Raw genomic sequence first — 12,117 nt, 5'->3', positions numbered from 1 at the left:
AGGTAAGAAGGCCTAGTTCCCAGCCCCAATCCAGCCTTAACTATTCTCAGAGCCTTCACTGACATGAATGAAAGACAATGCAATGCAGGCAGAGTCGGTGAGCCTGCAGTTCTGCTCACAGGCAGTGCTAATCAAGATTGATCTCCCCCTGACAGCATAACCACTTCTTAAGCAAGCAGCAAGAGTCTTGAGCAATTTCTGACCCCAAATTAACTCAAAATCTCAGAATTGAGGAGGATCTAAAGCAATTCACAAGTTCAGATTCAATATGCATTAAACTCAGTATACATTAAATGAACTCTTATTTCGTGCTTTAAAGAGATTAGTATCAATAGCTGTTTCACTTGTGTACTTTTAAAAATACAGTTCTGACTTTATTCCAAAGCATAACTGAGAGGGCTAACATCCCAAATCGAAATGACTCATCATTACCAGTGCCTGTGGGGAACCAATACATCCTCATCTAATTCGGTCCTGCTTTCAGAGTGGCAATACAATTTAAGAGAAAACAAAATTTCCAGATGGCTGACCTAATCTAGCCTATATGCTTGCTTTATTTAAATAGCTTATTGGAATTCACACAGCTCTAATTTAAAAGTTACTCTGAAGATACACAGCCCTTTAAATGACAGAGGGCAATGGTGGTACTGGGAATCCTCTGTATTACAACATGCTACTTGTGCTAGCTAGAGCTCCAATAGCTCAGTTGGTAACGAATTAAGTACCCAGACAAAGGAACAATATGCTCCACCTGGTAGGGAGCCCTATTTTGCTTCAAATGCAGAAAGATCTGTGTTCCCACCATGTTCTTGTCTCCAGCCAGCTTTGTGATCTTGCTAATCCACTTCATCTCACTGCACTTGGTTTTCTGTAAATGAAAGCTAAACCACCCATTTGTGTTACTACCAAGCCAAGTGACTAGAAAGACAGCTGACATGGGACTGTACTCAACAAAGTTAACCCACTCTTCACCACTAAATGACTGATGCGTCACATTGCCCAAACATTATCAAGAGTATGCTGTATCAAGATAGGAATCAGGCTTGTGTGAGAGACTTAAGGGATGAAATCCAAATCAGTAACAAGGACCCACCTTTAACTAGAGCAATAAGAAGCTCCCTAGGTAAAACTTGCAGTGGAGAGTCTAAGAATCATGAGCAAAATAACAGAAAAGCCAGGGACCTAGGAAATGACTAAATCCAGAAAAAACTCAGACCAGCCACGGAGAGCATGATGCAGATAGCAAATGAGCTAATGGTTGCTTGGACATAAAGGACATACAGCCAGAAGTGGTGGTACATGCATGTGATCCCAGCACTAGGGAGGCCGATGCAGGAGGTTCACTGCAGGTTCAAAGCCAGCCTAAACTACATAAGGAGACCTCACCTCAAAACAAACAAACAAAAAAAAAGCATACATCCTAGATTTCCAGGGTCCCTCTTACAGTTAGCCTAAGGAATGAATCATAAGAATGCCGACAATCTCAACTATCAAAAGACAACATAGCAAATTTAAAGCATTTAATAGAACAGAAAAGTATTTATGAACTTCGTGAGAGATTTCACCATGCTACCAAATACAGACAGCAACTCAGAGGATTAAAAAAATTTTCACAGTTTGCAGCTCATATTTTAAAGATCCTATTAATCACAACAGAGTTAGGCAATGCCAGTGAATTCTGGAATATATCCTCGTCTAGGATGTGCAGTTGAAAGACAGGCTTAAAAATTTAAAGCTATTGGCAAAAAAACTTTAAAGCTATCAGCAAACATTTGTTAAAGTCTATCTACCAGGCATCGTGTTTCCTAAATGAAATACATATCCAGGTCATTTTTGCTCTCTTTGACTACATGCCTGTTAGGTTAATAATCAAGCCAGGTATTCTAAGGAAAACCAAGGAAACTGAGAGAAATCAGTGAATTGAATAGATTATCTTAGTTCTGCCTGACTTACTGAGAGTATCTTTAACGCTTTTTGGAACATTTCTGCTATACCTGATAGCTAAAAATAGACCTTCTAAAAATTATGAATAGGCTTAAAAGAAAGAATTAATTCAATAGAAAATATCTTTTCACAATTTAAACAAAAATTGGAATCTAGGAGTCCTCAACTTCTCCAAAGAAGATAATAGAATTTCATAGTAAATAGATTCTAAATCATTATATAACTGTTCCTAAATATTTTCTCCCATGGAATTGTTTCTATATTTTACCAAGTTCTTCTTAAGTCTTTACATATACTATATTCATATAATGTCTAGGTATAATATCACTATCTCAAGAAAGAATCAGGGACTCTTCTATCATAGCTGCCAAATGAAAGACAGGATATCCACATAAATACGATAAGCAACAAACAAAAAAGGTATCACATCCCCAGTTTACTAAAGTAATATGAATATAGTGATTTCTAATGAAATTGAGCACAAAAACTATGAATTTTAAACCAAGTACCAACTCACTGCTAGACTTGGCTTCATTAATTTCTTCTATTCAAATAATGGGAACGTTATAGACAGCATAAAATCAAACACTTCAGAAAGTTCTTATGCAGTGCTTCAAACAATTGTAACTGTAACTACAGTAATTATTGTGTATGTGAGCATACACATGCATTTATACATGTATGTATGTATACACACAAACATTAAGAGGTGCTGTTTCTTGGCCTATTTTATAAGAACAAAGTGCATTGCCAGTTACTCCCACACTATCTTATATATAGTCATCATGGAGATGTTTAGATTCCAAAAGGTCCATTTTGAATCAATCATTCGCAATAAAAATAGATATTGTAGGGCTAAACGTCTGCCCACAGCTACATACCATGTTTGACACACATGGGTGATCAAAGAAAGCCTAAGTATAAATCTGAGACAATATTCTCTGGATGGTATACATGTAAAAGAACTTGTTTTTGTAATAAAATGAATTTTTTAAATAAACACCCTTACTACGTGACCATAAAAGTTTATATAAATCTTACTACTGTAAATTCAATTTAATGAAATATACTGAGTCTTATATTTAGGCACTGGAGGGGATAAAAGATAAACCTCTACCACATGAAGTTTAAGTTACATAGATTTTGAAGGGAAAGTGATTTCACAGTGCACTTAAGGTTTAAAATGCTGACCCAACAAAGATGAGAGCAATAATAAATAACGCATTGTCCAGTGTAGAAGAAAAGTGGCTCAAGAATTAAAAAGACATAGTGAGGTAATAGTAAGTGGTTAACAATTGGGAGTGTGCTCAAGAAGTGATGGAAAGGGGGTAAATGATATGAAAGTGTGCAACATTAGCTAAAGCATCAGTAAACTGTACAGAGTGTGCTGGAGCTAACACCAACAGTGCTACGGAAAAGTTTAAGCAGCAAGAAGTGCTGCTGTGGGCGCTGGAACGCGAATCAGTTTTAAGATTTTAGAGAATAACAAAGCCAAAGCTGATACCTTATCCAGGACAGCCAGGAACTACTACAGACTGACCCCTCATCTCTCCCTTCTCATTTCTGTGTGGAAGCCCTAACCTTCAGTGTGGCTGCCTGTACTTGGAGACAAGGCTTTTAGCAGGACATTAAGTTTAAATGCAGTGATAAGGCGAGATGCTACTTCTCATAGAACTTGTGACCTGATAGAAGACATAATGTCAGAGGAGCACGCAGCCAGGTCATGGAACTCTCAACAGAATCTGAGAGTACTGGCTTCCAGACCTTGATTTCTACCCTCCAGAAATTGTGAGAAAAGGAATTTCTGTGGCTTAAATTGCCTAGTCTATGGTATTTTGTTATGGCAGCTCAAGCAGACTAGGACAGAACTGAAATAACAACATCAAACGTTTTCTGTAAGACACCAGATGCAGTAGCTTATACTTCCCATTCCTGAAATGTCACTTGTGTAGCATGTGTATGTTTTATAACCTCATTTTTCCAACTTCAAAGCTTATTCTGTTTCTCATCTAATGAAAAATAGGTCACTTCTATGCAAGTTCATTAAAGCTTATTAGAAATTATAACAGACAGATGTTATCTGTGTTGTTTATGGAAAAGTGAAATGCAGCAGTGAATTTTAATGGCATTTCCCTTGCCTCTTCCCATATCAGCAAATTAGAAGTTGGATCTGAAACAGTGAATTATATATGTAAGAGAATTTTCTACAAGAATAATGGAAATCATAGCAGTGTATGATTAGATGACATTTTGAGGATCCCTAACATCCTCTATGAGCTGAATGGTGGACCTATAAATTTGTAAGTTCATGAATTTGTATAATAGTTCCTCAAAAACATTTCAGCTATCTACATAACAACATGAAATAAATGCGTGATCTTCAAAAGACTTGTAGTATTATCCTCATGACATGTGTTTTGACTCAAACATCTAATTCAGTTAGACGGTAAAACATTTTCTGAAAAATAGTCATTTGAAAGAAACCTTTTGTTGGGGGCATTCTTTTTTAACTATTGAAATGTTACCACTGAGATGCACTTGTACTTTTTAGCAAGAAGGTTAAGTCTTGACTATATGAATTGTTTAATAGAATTCCCTGTCAGAAATACACTCTTATCTGAACATGTCTTTTTTTTTTTTTTTTTTTTTTTTTGTTTTTTTGAGACAGAGTCTCACTATGCGGTTCAGGCTGGCCTTGAACTCACTTTGGCTGGTCTCAAACATGCAACCATTCTCCTGCCTCAGCCTCCCGTGTGCTGGGATTACTGGCATCAGCCACTATGCCTGGAATCTTAACATGTCTTTAAAAAATAAAAGCCAAATACCAGTGCACTAAACATATTGCAAATAACATAACTTTCATATAAAGTGGAATATTCATTTTAGCATTATCAGTATATTGTCTTTTCCTGGTAGATCTATAGAAAAGGACAAGTAATAAAGACAGTGCTGTCTAATGAACCTGGAATCAGAAAAGGGGATTTGGTTAGTTGTGTTGTACATTTAATGGCATCTATCAAAATGGACTTATTCATGTCACCATTAACAGTATAGTGATTGAAGTCTTTTTACTGGACTGCTTTCTTTCTGTGACAAAAATAGACGGACACTAAAAATTTGGGAGGTCACACATCTTTTCCTAGCCAACAATAATCTTTTTGGAGAAACAAAATTTATACTCCACAGTCGTATCATTGGACTTTAAATAGTAGGGAGAACACTACTAGAGGTCAGGAGTCTGCTCTGTTGCTGTGTATACGTTAGGCAAATAAAATCCATACTTGGCCTCAGTTTATCACAATTTTTATCATTAATGGGTTAAGACTTGAAGATTCCTAAGGGTTTTTCATGTCTTAAAATTCAAGTTCTACCACGGAAAGATTAAAAATTCATTTGCCACTTGGTGTCAGTTATCTATTGAAGTTTTGTACTACCTGCTGTTAGCAGGCTATGGAGACTTACAAAATCAAAACTATAGATTTCTGGAGAATTATCTCACTTTTCCTTGAATCTACATGTCCTGAACAGTCCTTACATCAGAACCTCGAGACATCCCAGCAGGGTCACTTGTGATTTTGGCAGAATAGAGCAAATGGCTCTCTGTGGGAAGCTTGCTAAGACAAGATTTGCCTCTGATGAGCAAGTAGCTTCCTTCTTCAACAGATTGACTTTAGAGGGTCTAAAGTCAAATTCAGAAATTAGGACAAACAGGACCATATTAGATAAGCCCCTGTAGTTTTCAGTCTGAGTTGATGAACACTGTGAATTGCAAATGATATGGCTGATGTTGAATTACTTCTTGAACAATGCATAGTCACCTCTTCTGGCCTCTGTGCTGGTGGAAATGCTGATTTCTCTGAAAAGCAAGAACCATGAATAACTATAGATAAAATACCAACATACAAAAATGCATACTCCAGGCTGTTGGCTATGATTGCTGCAGTTGAAGAATGACATGAGACTAATAATCTTTTTGAAAGCAAATGGTAACCAGAGCAACTGTCCTTCAAGTTCCAACCAGAGTCCATGGATTAAACAGAGAACCCTGGCATATTGGGAAAATAGCATTTTGTTGCCAGACATAGATAAAAACCCTATTGGGACAAGAAACTGACTGCCAACATGTTGGCCCCTTTCATGATGGACCAAATGATTAATGAGACAATACACTGCAAAAGCTTCACAGTGAAGCAGTCTCCCTAAATCAAGAAACACCTCCCAGCTGGGAACAAAGAATAGCTCAAATGCAGCGCCCCCATTTGGTAAGCAGGTAGATGTAAAGTAATCTTGAGCTGCAAATTGCTTATAGCACCTATGTGCGTTACTTATTTAGTTGTTTTAAAAATAATAATAAAATAAAACAAAAATAAAATGACATTATAGGGAAAAGAAGCTTTCGAAAGTCATGTTCATTAATCAAAATAAAGACTCGCCATTTTTCAGTTTTAACAGAAAAAGCTACAAAGTAAAAATAAGAAAAAGATTTTAGAATCAAAGAATTTGATTTTGGAATCAAGGAATCTTGTATCTAAAACTACTCTGGGCATGGTGGAGCATGTCTGTATCCCTTACTTGGGAAACTGAGGCAGGAGGACTGAAATTTGAAGCCACCCTGAACAATTTAGTGAGCCTCTTCTCCAAATAGAATTTAAGAAGAGCTGAGGACATGATTCAGTGCTCCTGAGTTTACCCTCCAGTACAACAAACAAAACTCTACTCTGTTGCTTAGTGAAGATCATGAACAATTTACTTAATTTCCTGAGCTTTTCCTTTTGTAAAATGAAGATAATACTGCCTAACTCATGTTACTGCTGAGAGAATTTAATGGAAATAAACAAATAAAAAACAATGACCATCCTAACAGAGTGTCAGGAACATAAACATGATCAGTAAATCAATATTTTTTCTCTTGATTTTCTTTACTTAAGAAAAATAATAGTATCAAATATCACTTGCTTTCTTTCCTTCTTACCCAAACATTCAAATATCTTAGTATCATTAAAACTACAACTTAGATGCTTAGACTATGACAGAATTTGCATAAGAAACACAAATTATAAGTATAAATGTACATTAAGTATGTATTTGCTACCAATGAAGAGGAAGGAGTTCCAGAAATATCCTAATGCTCATAAAAGTGCATGTTATATCTTATAAAGTACTAAGGTTTTTTCAGTCTTTCTGTAAAAAACTAATGTAAGGTACTAACTAGCATAATTGATTTTTTTTCAGGTGGCAAAACCAAGCTTTATTTTGGAAAAAAAACAAGTGAATTTGTTTTTAGTGGCGGGCATGGGAAAGAAGGCAGCAGATTCCCCCCGAGGGTGGGCTGAGGGCGAGCGCTGAGCCTCAGGTGGGTCTCTTGCTCCCATGTGCAGCTGTCTCTGCCCCAGGCTCTGGGGCAGCCTCGGGAGGGCTGCGGGCTGGGAAAGGCCTCTGTGGTTCATTCACCTCGGCAGGACATCAGAGGTCTCAGTCACCAGCTTCCCATCACGGTCTCGATCTTCTTCACAACCACAGCAGACTTGGTGCGGGTGAAGCCAGGGCTTGTGAGGCCCCCGTAGGGTGAGCTCACCATTCCTGCATAGCCACTGCTGGTCTTCGTGTGCATACTCAAGTTCTGCATCCCAGCCTCCAGCCTATTCTCCTCGCCCCCCAGCAGCTTGCGGTAAGTGGCAATCTCGATGTCCAGCGCCAGCTTGACGTTCACGAGCTCCTGGTACTCGCGCAGCTGCCGCGCCATGTCCTGCCTGGCCTTCTGCAGGGCGCTCTCCAGCCGGGCCAGCTTGGCATTGGCAGCCTTAATGGCCATCTCCCCACGCTGCTCGGCATCGGCGATGGCAGCTTCCAGAGCTGCTCTCTGGCCTTTGAGAGCTTCAATCTCCGCCTGGAGGTGGTGATGCTGCGGTTCACCTCAGAGATCTCAGACTTTGTGCGGCGGAGGTCATCCCCATGCTTCCCAGCCAGAGTCTGCAGCTCTTCATACTTGATCTGGTACGTGCTCCCAGCCTCGTCCCGGCTGCGGTTGGCAATCTCCTCATACTGGGCCTTGACCTCAGCGATGATACCATCCAGGTCCAGGGAGCGACAGTTGTCCATGGACAGCACCACAGACGTATCTGAGATCTGCAACTGCAGCTCACGTATCTCCTCTTCATACAGCTGCCTGAAGAAGTTGATCTCGTCAGTCAGTCCTTCCAGGCGAGACTCAAGCTCCACCTTGTTCATGTAAGCTTCATCCACATCCTTCTTGATGAGGGCAAATTCATTCTCCATCTCTGTACGCTTGTTGATCTCATCTTCGTACTCATTCTTGAAGTCCTCCACGTCCCCTGCATGTTGCCAAGCTCCGCCTCCAGCTTAAGCTTCTCCTGACCCAGCGTGTCCAGCTGCCTTCAGAGGTTGTTGATGTAGCTTTCGAACATGTTGCCCATGTTGCTCCGGGACGTCTTCTGCTGTTGCAGGAGACTCCATTTGGTCTCTAGCATCTTATTCTGCTGCTCCAGAAACCGCACCTTGTCGATGAAAGAGGCGAACTTATTGTTGAGGTTCTTGATCTTCTCCTGAATGTGCACGGCCTGGATGTTGGGGATTCAGGCTCCAGATTCAGGGGGTTCAGCAGGCTCTGGTTCACCTGGACGGCTGTGATGCCACCCAGCCCCAGGCCGCCCCGGAAGCTGCTGCTGCTGCCCGCTCGGGAGAAGCTGGAGGAGCTGATGCGGGAGCTGGGCCGCTGGTGTAGGAGCGGCTGCTGAAGGCCTGGGGGCCAGAGGTGGACCTCGTAGGACTTCTGGGTCACCCTCATGGACTGGTGGAGGCTGGAGTGAAGGTAGGCAAGCTGAAGACAGAGAGTCAAGGAGCCAGGCAGCTGCTTCTGTAAGGTCGCATAATTGATTTTTAAGAAAATTATGGGCAGGGAATACATGGAAAACCTCCATATCTTCTCAATTGTGCAATGAAGCTACCATTACTCTCCAAAAAATGATTTTTTTTTAAGTCATGAAACTCAAGGAGCTAATCTGGCAAAGTAATAAATACATAATCATTATTTTAAAAATTGCCAGTCATTGGCCAGAATATTTTGACTACATATTCAAAGTAAGTTGGCAGTAAGAAGAAGAAAGTGAAGCAAAAAAATGATCTTTACAGTGCTTTTTTCATAATAGAGAAAAGGCATTTAGTTTTCATCGAACACACACTTGTCTTACTAAGTCCCATGTGAAGATGGATTGATAAAAGCCTACTTTTGTGTAAGCATACTGTTCCCTCAACACCCTTGTGGTTTTAAAATAAAATTTCAAATTCTCTTAGCTGGACTGAGACTTGAGATTCATTTCCACAAAACCACTTACAAGATAGCTATTTTGCAAATTAATCTTTCATGAGGCTCTTTAAGGGTCGATGTGCTTGAATTAGCTGCCAAACATATTCAACTCTGAGACAACTGAGATCCATGATTAATGTGAATTGGTATTTTTCATAACATTTACTGTACTCATCAATAGTGGTTAATGCAACGGTTTCCAGTAAATGATGACCTCAAAAGTTCAAAAATATCTAACCATAAATCTAAAGTTCCATCTGTTTACCCTCCACACTTATAAAATGTACTTCTCACACAAATAAAAGTACAGTAAACACAAAATAAACCTAAGGAACTGTATGAGTAAGGCAAAATTAGGCTAGAGAAAGAGTCTGGGTAAGGGTCCCAGGGTTAACAAAAAAGGTGTCTGTATTTTGATAGTAACTCCTCCTCTGAGGAGTCTCTAAGTGGAAACCAGGCTAGCTCAGGTTTCAGGACTGCCCTAAAAGCAGACCCAAGAGAGAGGCTAGCTGGCATGGTAGCATACAGCAGTAATCCCAGGTCCAGAAACAGATGCTGAGGCAGGAGGCTAGCAGTGAGTTCGATGTCACTGTGGGCTATATAATGAGTTCAAAGTCAGTCTGGATTAGGTATTGGGACTGTCTCAAAAAACAAAAACAAAAACAACAACAACAACAAAAAATAGGTAGAGTGGGACTAACATTTGAGACCCTGAAAGTGGGATGCATGAACTCAGGTGCCACTGTTTCTGCTCACAAGCTGGGTACATGATTCCGCATTCCATGCGTCAGTCCCCTCAGCAGTAAAATCTGAATGACAGCAAGTTGTGATTGTTAAAGAATACAATAAAAGGGCAATAAACATTAGCTTATTGTAAGGGCATAAATCATATTACTATAACTACTACTTTATTCTGAAATAGAATTTTGAGTGACTTATAATGAAATAAATTTAAAATTGAAGAAACATAGGAGAAAGAAAATAAAGATATGAAAAACAAGCTGAAACCAGAAAAGCACCAATTAATTAATGTCTTGTAGAAATCATCTTTAAATTACTCAAAAATCAGGAAAACATTTTCTAGACATACCAACTTGTATTTTGCTTAATAGTTAGAACACTCAGAGGTCAGCAATTCCAAGTTTTTCTCTTTAATTTTCTAAGAATCAAAAGAATGATCTTGAGTAATTTGAGATTTGAACAGATAATGTCAAATAGGTAACTGACAAATACACACATAAGAAATGAGATAAAAAATGGAAAACAAAGACATTAAAGAGAGAAAGGAAAAAATAAAAAAGAATTTAGAGGGTCAGTCTAAGCAGGAACAGAGCCCATCCTGGGCTGCGTGGGAAGATGTTACCGAGCAGCTGATTACCGCCTGCTGCCTGGGGGCTGACTTCCTCTAGGGAGTTATCATGTGGGATTATTTCCAAGCTGCTACTTTCCTCCCTGGAGTGAAGGCCCAGCCTTCTACTTGTGCTGACACTCAGAACTTGGTTTTCCTTCCTAAACAAACAGGGCAGTGCAGGGGAAAGAACAGCACAGGTCCCCAGGGAGCTCATCTGAGTCCCAGCTTTTCTACCCCCCAGAGGACTCCGTGCACAACTGTCTGGAGCCAAAGACTGCCTTCTGTGGCCCAGGCTTCCTAGTGTCTGTCCTTAAATTATCTTTCCAAACAGCTCCTTATTGAGACTAATTTGTCTCAGAGTTATAGTGCCTACCAAATGCCTGTGTGTACTCTGGCTTTCATGGAAAAAGAGTTGCCAGTGTCTCTCTCTCCTTCTTTTTGCAGAACAAACAGCAATCAATTTTCCCTGATTTAGACAAATCCTGGATTCCTGATTCTACACTATTGCTGTAGGTGACTTAATCTCTTTGGCTTTCCTTACCGTATTCGAATTTCATGTCTCCCAAAATCTGATACTTTAAGCCAAGATACTATGCCAAGATTCTTCAAGCCCATATGGCAACTTTCCATCTGAATTAGTTTCCCCATTCCCTTTCTTCCTTAGCTTTGACACCATATTTGGGGAGACAGCATTCACAAGAAGAAACTGGCTAAGGAACAGGACAGGATGGTTATCTCAAAAGATGACAGCAATGCCACAGACAAATATTTTGGGCAGATGTATAAGACAGCAATTGAAACATCTGCCTGATCACTTGTTTCCTAGAGCCAATCTGTTCATTGCTTTCAGGGCGATAGTGTTATTACACAGAGAACACCAAACTGAAACCATGGACAGTTTTGCTTCTTGATCAGTCACTGGGAGATTGTATTTTGGCCCAAATGCCCACTTAACCAGGCCTTACAAAATTTTTTTTTAAAATTTGGCACTCTAATCACTTGGGTTAGATGTAAAAGGAAATACAAAAGCTTTTTTTTTTTTTTCCTAATTTAGCATCTTTATACCTAAAAATGAAGTACTTAATTGCATAATTCTTCTGTACTTTGGCATTCCTAAATTTACTAAGAGATGCCAACAGTAATGAATCAAAAATGAGTACATGATGCATATTTTCAGTTTATAGCAATTGAAATAAGCATTAAAATGTATAAGGCATCACACCTGGATTAACTCAATAAGTAATTATTTTAATAACATCCCATTTGTTCAACAAAAGTTTCATTCAAATCCACATACAATCATGCTGCAAGATCAAATTAAAGATAACAGATCCAACGAGAAGCTTAACTTAAGAAATTTAGCATTTTCTAGAAAAGGCTATGACTCCTACTTTAGAGGAGTGAGGGGATCTCAGGGCTTAGTTCCTTTTCTATGTCTGCCTGTCACTTATGATTCGCAAGTAGAGAGAAGAATCTTTGCTAATTTGATGCATTTTAT

At 39.3% G+C, this 12,117-nt stretch overlaps 1 protein-coding gene and 1 pseudogene across 2 annotated transcripts in view; both read right to left on the bottom strand.

Moving 5' to 3' along the window:
- Positions 1-12,117, bottom strand: part of Prkg1 (protein kinase cGMP-dependent 1) — a 1,159,508-nt gene that overhangs the window by 455,165 nt on the left and 692,226 nt on the right. The gene's annotated exons all lie outside the window — the stretch shown is intronic.
- Positions 1-12,117, bottom strand: part of LOC134473727 (keratin, type II cytoskeletal 8-like) — a 68,403-nt pseudogene that overhangs the window by 28,341 nt on the left and 27,945 nt on the right.

Source organism: Cavia porcellus, unplaced genomic scaffold (genome assembly GCF_034190915.1).
Source record: "Cavia porcellus strain 051 isolate PalLab524CR breed Dunkin Hartley unplaced genomic scaffold, mCavPor4.1 scaffold_28, whole genome shotgun sequence".
Lineage (NCBI taxonomy): Eukaryota > Metazoa > Chordata > Mammalia > Rodentia > Caviidae > Cavia > Cavia porcellus.
The sequence above is the reverse complement of the archived record's forward strand: the minus strand, read 5'-3'. Positions and strand labels throughout refer to the sequence as shown.